The sequence below is a fragment of the Apodemus sylvaticus genome, chromosome 3, assembly GCF_947179515.1.
Source record: "Apodemus sylvaticus chromosome 3, mApoSyl1.1, whole genome shotgun sequence".
NCBI classification, from domain to species: Eukaryota; Metazoa; Chordata; class Mammalia; order Rodentia; family Muridae; genus Apodemus; species Apodemus sylvaticus.
In genome coordinates this window covers 48755685-48771264 of record NC_067474.1, presented here as the reverse complement: position 1 = coordinate 48771264, position 15580 = coordinate 48755685, and the positions used below count along the sequence as shown (strand labels likewise).

At 46.1% G+C, this 15580-nt stretch overlaps 1 protein-coding gene and 1 pseudogene across 1 annotated transcript in view; both read left to right on the top strand.

The window, feature by feature from the left end:
* The window catches only part of Mob3b (MOB kinase activator 3B), a 196514-nt gene that overhangs the window by 165526 nt on the left and 15408 nt on the right, over nucleotides 1-15580 (top strand). The window lies entirely within an intron of this gene.
* Nucleotides 7785-8459, top strand: LOC127679719 (motile sperm domain-containing protein 3-like; annotated as a pseudogene).

Sequence of the window (15580 nt, the reverse complement as noted above, 5' to 3'; positions counted from 1 at the left end):
ACTGTACTTAAAACTTTAGTCCAACTGCTCTATATGTCCAAAGCAAATTGTTCAGATGTTATGTTTTGTGTAAGGGAGATAAGTTTGGTGGAAACTTACAGTCTGGAAAATATGCAATAATGAGTAATTCAGCCCTAGAGGATGAATTTGCCTTCAAATGCTGGTCATGTGTTCTTCAGAGTGTAATGCAGTTAGAAGCCAAAGGGCAACATTTGGTCATCAGTTTCCCTCAGAAGAGCAGCGTTCCCAGAAGTCCCTCAGCATCAGTGTGGTAGTTCTGGAGTAGTGCTTGGAATTCCACAGTGTGCAACCTGGAGCCTCACCCGGTCTTCCCTTCCATGCATCTACCGTGGACAGCCACAGTCTTCTGTGCGAGGGCTCACCTGGTTGCACTGGAATGGAGCGAGTGAGCATCTGGCACGTGGACTCAGGACCTCACAAGGGTAGGAGAACTCAGCATCACCACAGGCAGCGTAAGACTCAACGCCAGGACTCAGTCCCAAACCTTCACTTGACATGTTGCACCCTTGAACGAGACACTTGGTTTTTGGGTCTCGAGTGTGGTTGCATGAGTACATGTAATGGAACCATAAAAAATTAAACAGATTAGGCACGCATTAAGTACTTAAGAAATGTTAGCTATTAACTCAGGAAATTAATTTACAGTAGTTAGCACTCAGTAAACAACCCTCCTTTCCCCTTTCCTGGCTCCAAGGGCCTTTCATCATCCTAATGATTCTTTAGGTCTCCTCAGAGCAAACATATTGTATTTGTCTCTGTCTCTCCCTTGGTGTTGTCATTTCTGTGAGGGCACGTAGTAAATAAGATGTATGCCTGAATTGTCCCTGTGCCTGGTACATGATAAACGCTTGAATTTTTTTTTAATTTTGGAAGAATAGATTAAGTATGATATACCTGTGTTGCTAAGGATTTCATATAGCCTTGGTACGTACCACCCTTATTTCAGAACCACAATTTAACCATTCATATATTAGGACTAAAACTTCACTCTGACTCATTTATAATAGAGATTAAAAGCAAATTAAGATGCAGAGCAGTGAAGGGATGTGTTTAAACTTTAGACCCAATGGCTTAAGATGGGGCTACAGCACGTAGGCATTCTCTGCTTCAGACTGCAAATACTGCCTTGGTGTCCCAGTGCGGCAGACACAGGTAACAGGCCCTCTCCATCTTAGCACCCATGTTTTAGACAAAAGCCTGGGACAATCATCCATCCTGTTGGGCTTCTGAGTAGGAGGTCAATTTGTCATTCAGACACTGACTGGGAAGAAGTCACCCTGGCCAGCCCAGCGAAGGCCAGCAGGACTGTCCATCTCCAGAGCTTGCCTCATAGCCCCGAGTGAGATCTGCCACTCATCTTCTACAGCTCAGCCAGCAGCCTGGGAATCCAGAGACACGTGTCATTGTGCTCTCTCTCCAGCAAGGGGTGGGGGTAAACAGGATGACAAGATAATCTGTCTTTCATGTGTGTGCAACTGCCGAAGATGACCAAATTCAAGCAAGCTCACACTCGGAGGAGAGAAAGAAAGCCCAAATGATTGCTTGTAACTGGAAAATGGACCTACCAGACCCTGATTAAATAAGGAGATTGCTGTCGGCCCTGGCTGCCTGGGAGTCAGCTGACAGAATGGATCTAATCAGAATTATCGTTAGCAAGCACAAACAGCGAGTGCTGTGTTTTGATAGCCTTTCACTAAAAACAAAAGCAAACACACAGAGGGCTGTTAGCACTGCTGAGCTGTGAGTGAAGAGCTGACGGGTACTGTAAGAGACTGGTGAAGGACTGGAGAGAACTGTCTATCCTACTGTGCCTGCTGACCCCTGAATGACCTGGCCCAAGGCCTTCCTAGTCTCTCACCAGGACTCATTCCCTATCTCTAACTGTAAAGAGCTTCCTGGGGCTTCAGGCTCTAAAAGCAGAGGTTACGCCGGGTCAGAGCATCTTCAGTTAAGACAGGAGGGTTGTCCACACACCACCTGCATCATAACCTCCTGGGGGTAGCATTTGGAAACGCCCATATATGAGCCTGATCCTGGCTACATGAATTACAGTTGTTGAAAGTAGAATTTAATTCCAACCTATCTCTATTTCTGACTCTGTTGTGTAGAGGATTCAGCAGAAGAGTCTTGCTAAAGCACAAATTCTGACTCTGGTTCTGACAGGATGGGACAGGAGAATGACCACATGGAGTTTGAGAGACAGCCTGGTACAAGTTGGTTTTCTCATTCTCGCATCTGAGGTCCCGAGATCAAACTCAGGATGTCAGCTTTGCGGTAGGCACCTTTACCTGCTGAGCCATCTCGCTGGCCCCTGCTACCAAGCGTCTCACCACCTCTCATTCAGTCCATCCTTCCTGCAGGCGCCAGCTGCCCACGGATTGTTCATAGTTTTCAGCACCGAAACTACCACATTAACGTGAGAGCTTTGAAGGATGGTGTGAAGACCAAGGTTGTAGAAAGCCTAACCATAAATCATCTGGGCCTAAGCATGGTCTAATCTTGTATTCCCCTACGAGGTGGCCAGCCCAGGCCTGCCCTTCCCTTGGAAAAGTCTTGGTGAGTCCGGTAGGCAGGGCTGGCCTGCAACACAAGATCAGGTCAGCTTTGTGAAAAGAAGCAGAGCTCTTTGCATGAGCCAAGCTATTCCCTGAATAGCCGGCAGTGAAGCGCCATTGTGGGCTTTTGAAAGGACCTTTTCTTTCTGAGCATCATCTGGATAGAAGCCTCCAGACGGCCGCTCGTCAGGCGGGTTCCGAGACTCTCAGCCAAGTGGCCCGACCTTGAACACAGCCAGTGGAGAAGAAAGAACTGCAGCCTGCAAGCTGGCCTGTGTCGTGACATTTCCACGCTCACGTTACCACACTACTTATTTGACCCTGCATGAGGCTTGCAATGCCTCTGGGTCTCAGTTTCCCTAATTTCAAAGGATATCATCTCCACAGTGGGCCAGGCTCAATGGGCTGAGATTCTGATCTTTGGCACTGTCACTCACCAGGCTTGTCATCTTTTGCCCAAGATGACCTCCCATCTTTGTTTAGAGAGGTCTTCCTGCCAGGAGGCTCATCCGAGCAGCAGAGAGATGAGCTTGGCCCAGAGAAAAGCTGAGTCTGCGTTCATAAGACTTACTCTGCTAGTTCAGATGATACTCATGCGTGTGTGTGTGTGTGTGTGTGTGTGTACGCACGTGTGCGCACGTGTGTGTGTGTGTGTGTGTGTGTGTGTGTGTGAGAGAGAGAGAGAGAGAGAAAGAGAGAGAGAGAGAGTAGGGTGACATCAGCTGGTGCCTGTTCACAGCTACCCAGATGCCAAGAGGTGAACCAGAGTACCTGCCAGAGATCATTGGAAGACCTTCGGCAGACTTATTCAAGTGTGTCTTTGAAAAAATAGCAAAGAGGGGGCTGGAGAGATGGCTCAGCGGTTAAGCACACTGATTATTCTTCAAGAGGTCCTGAGTTCAATTCCCAGCAACCACATGGTGGCTCACAACCATCTGTAATGGGATCCCATCCCTCTTCTGGTGTGTCTGAAGATAGTAACAGTGTACTCATATACATAAATCATTTTTAAAAAAGAAAAGAAAAATAGCAAAGAATTACTGTCACCTAATTGCACTGTGCAAAGTCAGCCGCCCATCTGTGCTGAACCTATTTATTTTTCCCTATTGAGATGTCCAGGGAGCTTTGGGTTCTTGTCTGTATACAGGAGAGTAAGTAGTTTCTTTTGGGGGACAGGGGATGTCACATTGTTTTCTTTTTAATAGAGTCAAGGGTGAGATGTGGTCCAATTTATTTTACGTCCTAAATTGTTTGCTTAGAGTTAAAATGATGCACACTGAAGAATTGTCAGCATAGGATATTCAGTAATAGAAACACGATTTAAAGCTGCGCTCCAGAATCACTAATAATCATATGTCCATAAAGGAAATATGACAAAAAAAGTATCAACACTGATTCTCTCATTGTTCTTGGTTTTGAAAGACTTGGCCTTGATTTTAAGAGAGATTTTTGGTTGTGATTTTGAGACAGCGTCTCGATATGTAACCTAGACCAGCCTCAAACTCAAGGTCTTCCTGCCTCAACCTGTCATGTAGTAAACTATTGGTGTAGGCCAACAGCTCAGTGACAGTGATTTTCTCTTAAAAGAATTACAGAAAATGCTATTTTTTAAATACATAACTCCTTGAGTTTTTCGGGCTTTCTATCACAAACGTGAATCATTTGTGTAATCAGAAAAATAATCAAGTTTTATGTCATAAAAGGCCTGAGCACCAAAGACTAAAACTTCACACAGCCTCTCTGCCAAGGTCCAAGAACGGACTTGGCCTCTCCTCTAGCTGGCCACTAACATTAATTAAAATTAAATAAAAATAAAAGGCTCAGATTCTTGTGCTTGCTCTGAGAAGACCTCTGTTGTTGTTTTCCAACTTCAGGTTTTAAAGAGAACAAAGGGGGGTTTGTTGAAAGCAATTCATCTAAGTCATGCAATGACCCCCCAGAAATGTCATTTATCAAACATAAGCCTAAGTGTGTGTGCAATAACTACAAAAATCTTTGCTGAAATTATTCTTTTTTGCTGTTAATTTTTAATCCCTCTTTCCTAAGATATTAACAAAACAAAAAACAGAAGTGACCACGGATGCTGTCTCTACCCTGGTGTCCGTCAGATCACATCTTACCATTTTCCTTTCCCTCTGTGGCCCAAAGGGGGGAAGCAAGGGGTTTATTGGCATTTATATGTCCTAATAACTATCTATCACTGAGGGAAATAGGGGCAAGAGCTCAAAGCAGGAACCTGGAAGCAAGAACTGAAGCAGAGACCATGCGGGAATGAAACTGGCATCTTACATGCAATACAACTTACTGGCTCACTCCCCCTGACTCAAATTTAGCTAGCTTTTTTGATATAGCCCAGGCCCACCTGCCTAGGGGTGGTGGTCGGGTGGTGCTGGGACCCTCCTACATCAATTATTAATCAAGGTAATTCTTTACAAACATGGGCGACAGGCCAGTCTGATCTGAGCAATGATGTCTGAAATGAGACTCTCTTCCCAGGTGACTTGTGATTATGTCAAGCTGACCATAAAAACTAACCAGGACTTGCTAGAAGCTTGTGGTTTTATTAAAGAGCGATGTTCTTTAATTTGTGGCTTTAGATGCTGTCTTAGTTAGGGTTCCCATTGCTGTAAAGAGATACCATGACCAAGGCAACTCTTATAATAAACGACATTTAATAGGGGATGGCTTACAGATTCTGAGGTTCAGTCCATTGTCATCATGACAGGAAGCACGCCAGTGTCCAGGCAGGCACTATACTGGAGGAGCTGAGAGTTCTACGTCTTGTTCCAAAGGCAAACAGGAGAAAACTGGCTCCTGTGTAGCTACAAGGAGAGTCTCAAAGCCCACCCACACAGTGACACACTTCCTCCAACAAGGTCACACCTCCTAATTGTGCCAGTTCCCTGGAGGAAGCATATTCAGCGCACCACAGATGCCATCAAGAACATAGCAGTCCCCAGCCATTGGTGACTTTAGCTAAGATCAAAAGATTCAAAATAGATTCTTAATTGAAACACCTGCATTTATCTCAAGGGCTCAGAGGTCACACATGTCCAGCGGCTCTTGCCACGAATGTCACAGCAGTGAGACAGTCTGTCAGGCATCGCTGACTGTGTTTCTGTCGTCAGGACTAACCTGTCCCTATACAATGGCTTTCAGATGTGCCCCAATCTGCCCCCGTGCTGCCTCACTGAGCCGTTTCCATTTCGTCCCTTAAGCTCCTGATGCAGTCTATTTACTTGTGCTAAAGCCACTTCTTCCCGAGTCTGTAGATAAAACTCAAAGCCTCGTGCTCAGCATTTCTCCCTGGGTTTTCCATCAGATCTTCCGTGTCAAGGAAGCGCTCAAAATATTAGGAGTGCTGTTGGTTTCTGGGATATCAGATAGTTATTGCTTTTTTATTTTTTGACTGTGGTCCTCGGTGTTGGAAGCTGCTGCAGACATCAGTCACAGCGGGGATTAACTCGTCATCTTTAACATTTATATGAAAACGGAGCAGGCAGGGCGGCTCCATGCCCATCCGTCAGCCTGCCAAGGGCAGCTGCTCCGCGTGATCTGGACGAGCTCAAATTTCCCAGCCAGATAAGACTGGATTCTTTGGCTCAAAAAAGTGTCAAATGAATATTAACTCGGGACTTGAATGAAGAAAGGTTTTACCTATGGAAATACAACTCTGGATCTTCAGCCGTCACTCATCTGTCCCGCTGTAATAAAACCACAAAAATAAGGCTACAGATCTTCTCTAACGTAGGGACTATCTTGAGTCCACTTACCGGATCTGAGGATCTCTTCCCATGGAGCAATATTATATATAAAGGTCATAGTTAAACACTGCACAGGACTAGAACATGACACACACTTATCCTAGCCCTGCCACGTCAGTATGAATTGATTCCTATTACACTATGCCTGAGCTAACTGGAAGCATATATATATATATATATATATATATATATATATATGTGTGTGTGTGTGTGTGTGTGTGTACAGTTGTATTTGGATGAAGGTAGAGATGTGTAATCTCTCCAGAGTCCTTTGTAGAAGTTAGGTCTGGTTCTTTCTTCCAATCCCATGCTCTCAGAAAAAAGACTCAAATTCAAAATATATTTATAAATATCTTGGTCATGTAGCTAGGCTCTTCTAGGACTAGATAAAATATTGAACCTACATCCTGCCACCTGGCTGGTTCCTTGTGCTCAGTACCATGCATCCGTCTTGTCACATCTTCCAGGGAGTTGGGGCAGGGTGTGGGGGAATCTTCTGGTTCATGGCTCTATCCCAGAATTCTTTCTGCCTCCTAGATATCCCCCTCTTATTTCATGCCTAAGCCATAGGCCATCAAATTTACTATTGACCATCCATATAGATGTAAGACATGCTCTCTACGGTTCTTTGAATGGGCCACATGCCTTCACCTGTGGGTTGTTATATATGCAAGTTCCTCACCAACCGTGTCCTACGGAGTCTTATTCATTCTGTGGGTTTTGGTTTAACTGTGACCTCCCTGGGGACAACTGTTCTTCCCTTTATGGAGCAAGCAAGACAGAAGCCACTGTGAGTTAGTGTCGAACCTCGAATTATTAAATCTCCTTGAGCTCCATCGCTTAAAGGAAAGACTATGGGGTTAGAGTTTTAAACTGTCACAGATATTAAAAATCGCAAGCCGGGCATGCGTGCCTTTGACCCCTCCTACGTTTCATTTCCGCCCCCACTGAGCACATTGTTTAAGCAATCCTCTGGCTCAGTGAGAACTCGCGTTTCGTCACTGTGGAAAGAAGCCACCATCTCACTTCCCATTCCTTTTGCAGTAGCCCGCTTGGCTCTCCAGAAGGCTGCTTCCTTCTCGAGTAGGATCCTGCAGGCTTGCATACTCAGCTGTGATGCGCACGAGGCAACGGATGCCATGAAAACTCATTACTACTTCATGCTTATCTGTGGAGCTTTAAAACCGTTGTGCTGAGCAAAAGAAACAAGACACCAGGGGGGTTGGGGCGGGGCCTATAGGAACCTGGTGTCCAGCTGGCAAGGGAAAACGTTTGGGACCCAGGTCTGCAGGATCCACATCTAGCGGGGTTCCAAGGCAGTGGTGGTATCAAGCCTCGCTCTGCTCATGATCTCACCCTGTCCTCTTTTTGTCCCTCGCGCCACTAGCCCTAAAATCTAAGACCCTCTTGTCCTCCCTCGGATGTCTGACCGCGCAGAACCTGCATGCTCCGCGGGGTGCCCCAGGACCAGGAGCTTGTGGATGGGGGGGGGCAGGGTGCCTGGGCAGGGGGTCCTGGGCCTCCCCTCCTTCCTCAGGACCCGTTGTCCTGGTGCTGGTCTTTTCCCCGGGTCTCGTATTCAATGAGGACCAAAGAAGTGGACCCCAGCAGCTGTTGACCCTCTACAACTCCACGAGAACTGTGCTTCGCTTCCGAGTTCTGTGTACAGCACCTGCCAAATATACGGTATCCGATGCAGAAGGCTATGTGAGGCTTCAGTCCTGCATTGGCACTGTGATACAGCACGTGGCCCCCAGCCCCAGCCACTATGACGTTCAGGACCGATACTGCATGGAGCTATCGGACATGGGGGCGGGGCGGGGGGGGGGAGCTGAGGAACGAGTGGTTGGAAGAAAAGACATCACCTCTCTTCTTTGGGCCTCAGCTTACCCTCTGGAGCTTCAGGGACATTCTGAGCCAACGCCCAAGCCAGGGCCTCCTGGACCTGGGCCAATCCCAGTCAGACATCTTCAGGAGAATGCCCCTCAGGAGCGGCCACCAGCTCCTTCCTGCTCTTCTTGCTGGCCGACCGGCATCATCTCTGTGGCCTGCTACTGCCTCTGCAGGATGAACTCTGCCTCAAGTCCTGCATGTGTCCCTGGGACAGAAGCTGGGCTGAGCCCTTAGCGGAAGCCACCTCCCCCACCCTCTCCCGCAGGCAGGGACCTAGGGCAGCCACTGTGGTGCCGCCACCTTGCTCCTCCGCCCTCCCTTTCGCCCACCCACTAATTGCCATCCACAACAAACACCCAGGGATTTATACTCATTTTCCAAGTTGATTTAAAAAAAAAAAAAAGACAGCAGCAAAAGTACACACAGTTTGAGTCTATTTGCATCAAATTCCAGAACAGTCTAATGCAGAATGTCAAGTCTCAGATCCATGGTTGGCTGGGGCCACAGCTGGGCCCAGGGGATTGACTGCAAAGACATAACAGACTGTTGAAGTGTGATGAAAATGTTCTAATTGTGGCATGGTTACGTGTTTACAGGCAGCAAACATCTGTCAAAACTCATCAAGCTGTACATTTCAGTAGAAGCATTTTACTGTAGATAAAATGTGCCTGGATCAATTTTATCTTAAGAATATACTCGGTAAAGGCATCCAACATATTTTAAGACTTCAGACTTCACAAGAACAGTGTTTTGACAGACCACTGCTCAGAGAGTTTGACTTCCTTGCCTCCTGGGTGGTTAACAAAACTAACAGAAGAATACAAACGGCTCACTAAGGGACAATTAGAATACCTCCCCCCCTTTTTTATTTGATTTGTTACAATAAAAAATAGTTTATGTGTTAGACAAATGCAAGAGGAACCCTCTGGCAATGGAGTTTCTAGTGTTGTTTAGCTTCAGACTCTCCTGTGTATGTTTATTTCAGAGCTGGAAACAGATACCGTGGACAGGTCCTGTGGCTGCTAGCTTGAAAGGCCTCTGCGGGCAGCTTCAGAAGATGCTAAATTCTGGTCAGGGCTCTCATCACCTCTGTTCTCCGTCCAGCCCCACCCACCCCCCTGCATGCCACAAGTGAGAGACAGAGATATATCCCTAAGATGCCAGTCCTAAGTTCTCACCCACCACAGCTGTTCCAGGTGTGCAAGCAGGTGTTCACAGGTGTGTCTGCCCGTGCCCCTGGCAGTAGTTGTGAGCTATAAACCTCCCTCCCTGCACACCACCTGGGAATGCCTCCGACTTATTAGGTCAGAATCTCCGAGGGCTGGCTCAGATGTAGAGCTCTCCGGCCGCTCTTGTGGAGCCCCAAGGGAGAGCACCAAGGAGACTGGAAATTGTGACTCACGCACGTTTCCTGCGTAAGAGCATTTGGGGCGCTTATGAAGGAAAGATGCATAGGGCCTACTGTTAAAAATGCGGATACAGGGGGCTGGAGAGATGACTCAGCCGTTAAGAGCACTGACTGCTCTTCCGAAGGTCCTGAGTTCAAATCCCAGCAACTACATGGTGGCTCACTTTACCATCTGTAATGAGATCTGACTCCCTCTTCTGGTGTGTTTGAAGACAGCTACAGTGTACTTACATATCATAAATAAATAAATCTTTTTAAAAAATGCTGACGCTGTGGGCCAGAGATATGGCTCATGACACCTCCTTCCTGGGCAGTTTTTGCTTTTGAGGCAGGATCTCACATAGCCTTGCAGTTGGCTTTAGACTCCCTTATGTAGCTGAGAACCATCTCATGTGTGAGTGTGGGAAGGAGGGTGTATACACACGTGCTTAGGTGACCTATATATGGATGTTGAGCATCCTTCTCCATCACTGTCTTTTTTTTTTTAAAATGCAAGGTCTGTCACTAAACCTGGAGCTTACCAGTTCGTCTAAACAGACTGACCAATAAGTCCCCCAGCCCTGCCCTCTTCTGCCATCCTCACTCCCATTCCCAGCCTATGCTATGCTTATATAGCAAGCACCCTACCAGCTGAAACAGCTCCCTCAGCAGGACCATCCTCATCTTATGATCCTCCTGCCTCCACCTCCCAAGAGCTGGGAGTACAGGCTTGCACTAGCATGCCCACGTTATATCTCGGTGAGGATTGAACCCAGGGCTTCATGCGTGGTATGCAAGCACGCTACCAACAGAGCTCCATCACTGGTCACGGTTCTGTATTTCCAGTAGCTCCTATGTCCTTGTAATGCAGGCAATCCCTGCGTCTCACAATGAGACTTCTAGCATCTATTGCCAAGTTCAGTAGAACTGAGGTCAGCAGGATACCCGAGTGTGAGGATGACCTCTGCACTTTTAAAAAGAGACTATCAGACTCCATTTCTCTCGTCTTCAAACTCAGATTTACTTTCCCTTCTCTGTCTCTTCCCCCAGATTCAACCTGACACTCAATGCCTTGTCTGGGCAACTGGGGTTTCTGTCAGCTTCTACCAACTGCAGTTATCATTACATTACCCTGATGGCCATCCTCAGGCCTCAGAGCTTCTGGGAGCTCACCTGTGCTAGATCTATCCTCATACAAGTCTTGGAAGTAACAGAGCACGCAGGGCCCTGCTTGATCCACAACATGAACCTTCTTACCCTGTGTACATATGAATGACCCTACATTGTCTTCTGGGAAAATAATAGGAGAGTAGAAAATATGTAAGAGCCAAAAAATAAATAATATGGATTGCTATTCTGTAGGCTTCTTACAACCATTGTTCTCATTAACTTACAATGGCTGTGGTTACCTAAACTGGGACCACATGAGACCAACGCTATTAATAACCAGTCAAGCAAGGGCTCACCGGGCCCTCCCCTTAACCTCTAAACTATTAACTATTGATAGATTCTGGGAGAGGGGGAATCACTGTTTTTCGTCGTGTACCCACTGCTGGGCCCACCAGGCTCCATAAATAGTCCCAATCCCATGGCCACACAGATGGCCCTGGTTGTTCTCAGTGGGACACAAACAGAAAGAATAGATGTGATCATGAGCGAGAGATTTGGGAGGAAGTCGTGAAAGCGGTCTGGCGTGCTGTATACATGCCTGAACCTGTAAAAGTAATTACAGTATTTTTATATGGTAGAGTACCTAAGTTCATTTTCTATTGCCGTGATAACAACACCATGACCAAGGCACCTAACTTATAAGTGAAAGGATTTAGTTTGGCTTACAGTTTCAGAAGATTAGAGTTAGGTGCAGCGAAGAACAGCTAAGAGCTCAGATCTTGGTCCACAACCAGGAGGCAAAGAGGGAGGCATGGGAAATGAGTCTTTTTAAAACCTCAAAAACAACCTCTCCAACAAGGCCACACCTCCTAATGCTTCCCATATAGTTCCTACAACTGGGGACCAGGCACTGAAACACACAAGCCTATAGGTGCCATTCTCACACAAGCTCCCATACAGAACATAGGATGAGGGGGCTGGAGAGATGGCTCAGTGGATAAGAGCACTGGATGCTCTCCCAGAGGTCCTGAGTTCAATTCCCAGCAACCACATGGTGGCTCAAAACCATCTATAATGGAATCTGATGCCCTCTTCTGGTGTGTCTGAAGACAGCAGCAATGTACTCACATAAATAAAATAAATAAATGAATCTTTAAAAAAAAAAAAAAAAAAAAAAAAGAACATAGGATGAGCCAAACCATGGTTCTTAGAACACAAACTCTGCAGCTACACCATGTGGAGGCTGAGTCCTCTCCTCTTAGAGCTGACACACTCTTCTATTACATTAGTGGACTCTATGTTAGACTCATGTTAGGAGAAAAGGTTCCAGTTGCTACAATAATTTGGAAGTCACACAGATTGAGGAAGGAAGGCCTAGATTCCCTGTGGTTCTGGCACCACGGAGACAGGCTGTTGCTGCCTTTCAGGATACCTGTTTCCAGCACAACTCCACTCAAGTCTTCATTTGGACACAGAAGTCCATTGTTTCCAAACCAAAGGAAACTGAGACTGCAACGTTTTATGTAAATGTCCCAGAATCTTTGGTAGCAGCAACTCGTTAAGGTAGTCGTTCTATTTTTTTAAAGATTTATTTATTTATTATATGTAAGTACACTGTAGCTGTCTTCAGACACTCCAGCAGAGGGTGTCGGGTCTTGTTATGGATGGTTGTGAGCCACCATGTGGTTGCTGGGATTTGAGCTCAGGACCTCCTGAAGAACAGTCAGTGCTCTTAATTGCTGAGCCATCTCTCCAGCCCAGTCATTCTATTTTTAAATCTCAGACTGACTTCCCTTCTAGGAGTGGCAGTTTGCTTAGGAGTCATCCATTTGTACACCTACTCTAAAGAGAGCCTGTGCTAGGCACAAGTTCTCCCCTCTTACAACTTGGCAACGCATGCCTGGCATCTGTGCTTACAATGTTAGTTTTAGAGTTTTATCTTGAAAGCCCGTAAATTCTAAGATGACCATAGTGTGTTCGTGCATGCATACTTACGTGCATTCGTGCGTGCATCCGTGCGCGTGTGCATCAGTGCGTGCGTGCGTGCGTGCATCCGTTCGTGCGTGCATGCATGCATCCGTGCGTGCGTGCGTGCATACTTAGGTGTGTGCGTGCATGCGTGCGTGCATGTATGACGACTGGGTACACAAGGCTTAGATGAAGCAGCTATGACAATGGCCATTTGATTGAGTTGCCACCTACTGCACTTCATGCTGTTTCATACTAGAGCTCCATTGTTGGTCCGCGGTTACTGTATTGCTGTAGACACAGAGGACAAGGAGCATGCTGTTCCTTTGTCATCAGCTTCCCTTAAGAAGCCCAGTGTTGCTGATGGTCGAGTAGAGCGTTGACCCCATCACTGCCAGGCCCAGGCCGTAGGCAAGCAGCTGTGATCCTCGCCTCTGAATACATTCCAAACAGTAGAGCCTCAGGAGCCCGCGCACCACCCCTGCCCTGAGGAGCCAGTGAAAATTAGCAAGCAACTCAAAACACATGCTGAGGGATTTTATCTTATTAATCTTTGAAAAACATTAGCAAATAGGTTTAGAGAAAGATGTTTGGCCATATTCACGCTCCGCTTTAATTTTACAGCCTCTGGATTGGAGAGGATGTTCACTGAGGTCGGCACACCTGCCTGTTCCTTTTCAGCCGTAGGTTTCCATGGTGGTTTTGCCCTTCTTTAAGACTGACGCCCTTCCTCGAGCTTGCAACAGCCTCTGCACATGCGCAGCAGGGGACTCTTAATAGATGCTCTCGGGTACACATATTCTTTTCTGGCATATCCAACAGGAGATACGGGAGTTATAACATGTTCTCAGGCATATTTATTTCCACTTCCTTTGCTGCTGCAAAAGTGCTTGGTGTTTTGCATTCTAAGATTGAGAATTCTTGAAACAATTTCTTTTTTTTTATAAATATTTTTATTTTCTATATTCTTTGTTTACATTCCAAATGATTTCCCCTTTCCTGGATCCCCTGAAAACAATTGTAGAGGGCATTGAATTGGTAGAGTAGGGTATTTTCTTGAAAATGTGCATATCGCATATACATATACCACACACAAATCACATCACACACACATACATACACACACACACACACACACTCAACTTTTAGCAATAAAGCTTCAAATAGTTAAAAGCTCCTTGTCTGGCAATTTTTGTTGCTGTTTTGCTAATAAAATTTTATATAAAATATTTTTCTAAAACCTTACTCAATTTTTTTCAAAATTAATTGTTTTGTAATAAAATATGCATCCGATAATGTTTAACATCTTAACTACTTCCAGGTGTCTAGTTCAGTGTAATTTGATTATATTCACTGTTCACACTCATTATTATAAGGCCTTGTTTTAAAATCAATAGGGTACTTTGTGTGTTTGTGTATGTGTGCTATGCATATGTTCATCTGGATGTGTGCACATGTGTGTGAGGGTGCATGTGTGTGCATGTGGAAGACAGGCATTAATGTTGGTGTCTTTCTTACCTCTTCCTTTTGCTTTATACATATGAGTGCTTTCCCTTTATGGGTATGCACCAGCTGTGTGTCTGGTGTCTTCAGAGAACAGAAGAGGGCATCAAATAACCCAGAACCAGAGTTATAGATGGTTATGAGCCACCGTGTAGGTGCTGGGAATTGAACCCAGTTCCCCTGGAGGAGCAGTCAGTGCTCTCAACAGTGGGCCACGCCTCCAGCCCAGCCTCAGTCCCACCACCACATCTTTTGAAAGCTGGAGTGCCAGGTTCTCATTGGTTCTGCTGGGCTGGCTGGCCCATGATCGCTTCCATCCATTCCAAATCTGAGGGACCAGAGTTGTCACCACACCCAGAGTTTTACATGGATCCTACTGAACTCAGGTCTTCACACTTTCACAGAGTGCACTTTACCAACTAAACCATCTGCCCAGGGGCCTGAAGACTTAGATAATGCACCCTTAACAGTTGTAGCACTCAGGAGCTAGAGGCAGGAAGATCAACCTTTCAAGGTCAGCCTGGCCTACATAGAAAGACCCTGTCTTAAAAAACAAAAGCAACCAGTGATTTATAGCTTTGTTGCTGGGTGGGGGGGGGGGGGCGGATGAAGAAATGTGCAGAGGGGAAAAGAGGAGGAAGGTCCATTCTTTCTGGACTGCCATAGTTGGTGCTGCCCGCTTTCTCTCTTTTGTGGGGAGTAAAACAGAGTGACCTTGATAACAGGCACTGTCCCCTTATCACTAACAAGTCTAAGCTTCTTGCCTTGTGATATCACAAAATTTAAAAAGAACAAAGCTGCAAGTAAAAATTGTTTCACACTTTTAAAAAAATTTTCTTCGTGAAAAACTAGTTTCACGCTCCGGGTTCATTATTGATGAGTCTGACCTTGCCCACGCTTGAGAGCCCTGGGCACCTACATGCGACTAGTACATGTCCAGGTCATTCCATTCCTGCTTCTGACGTGTGTTTTACTATGGGGATAACTTCAGTGGTCTCTGCGGCCAAGAGAACTATTTGGATATCTATTGCTGGGCCAGTTTTGAGACGACAGGTTAGACAATCTACTGATATATGAACTTTAAAACCATGAGGTCTCCCCAGGGATGGTGGTGACATAGGACACAGTTTTGGCAGTGACCTTCTTCTGGGATGGTCTACATGCTGCTAGGCTATGGCTCTCAGACCACGTGGTCTGTCTCCACTCCATTCTGCTGCTGAGATGTGGATGCGGTCACAACACAACACAGAATGCCTAGGTACAGCTGGGTTCTCATGAATGCTGATACATGAGCATTGAAATTTGAGGTCTAGGGGCTGGAGCAATGGCTTAGCAGTTGACAGTCCCTGCTGCTCTTTGAGAGGTCTTGTTCAGTTCCA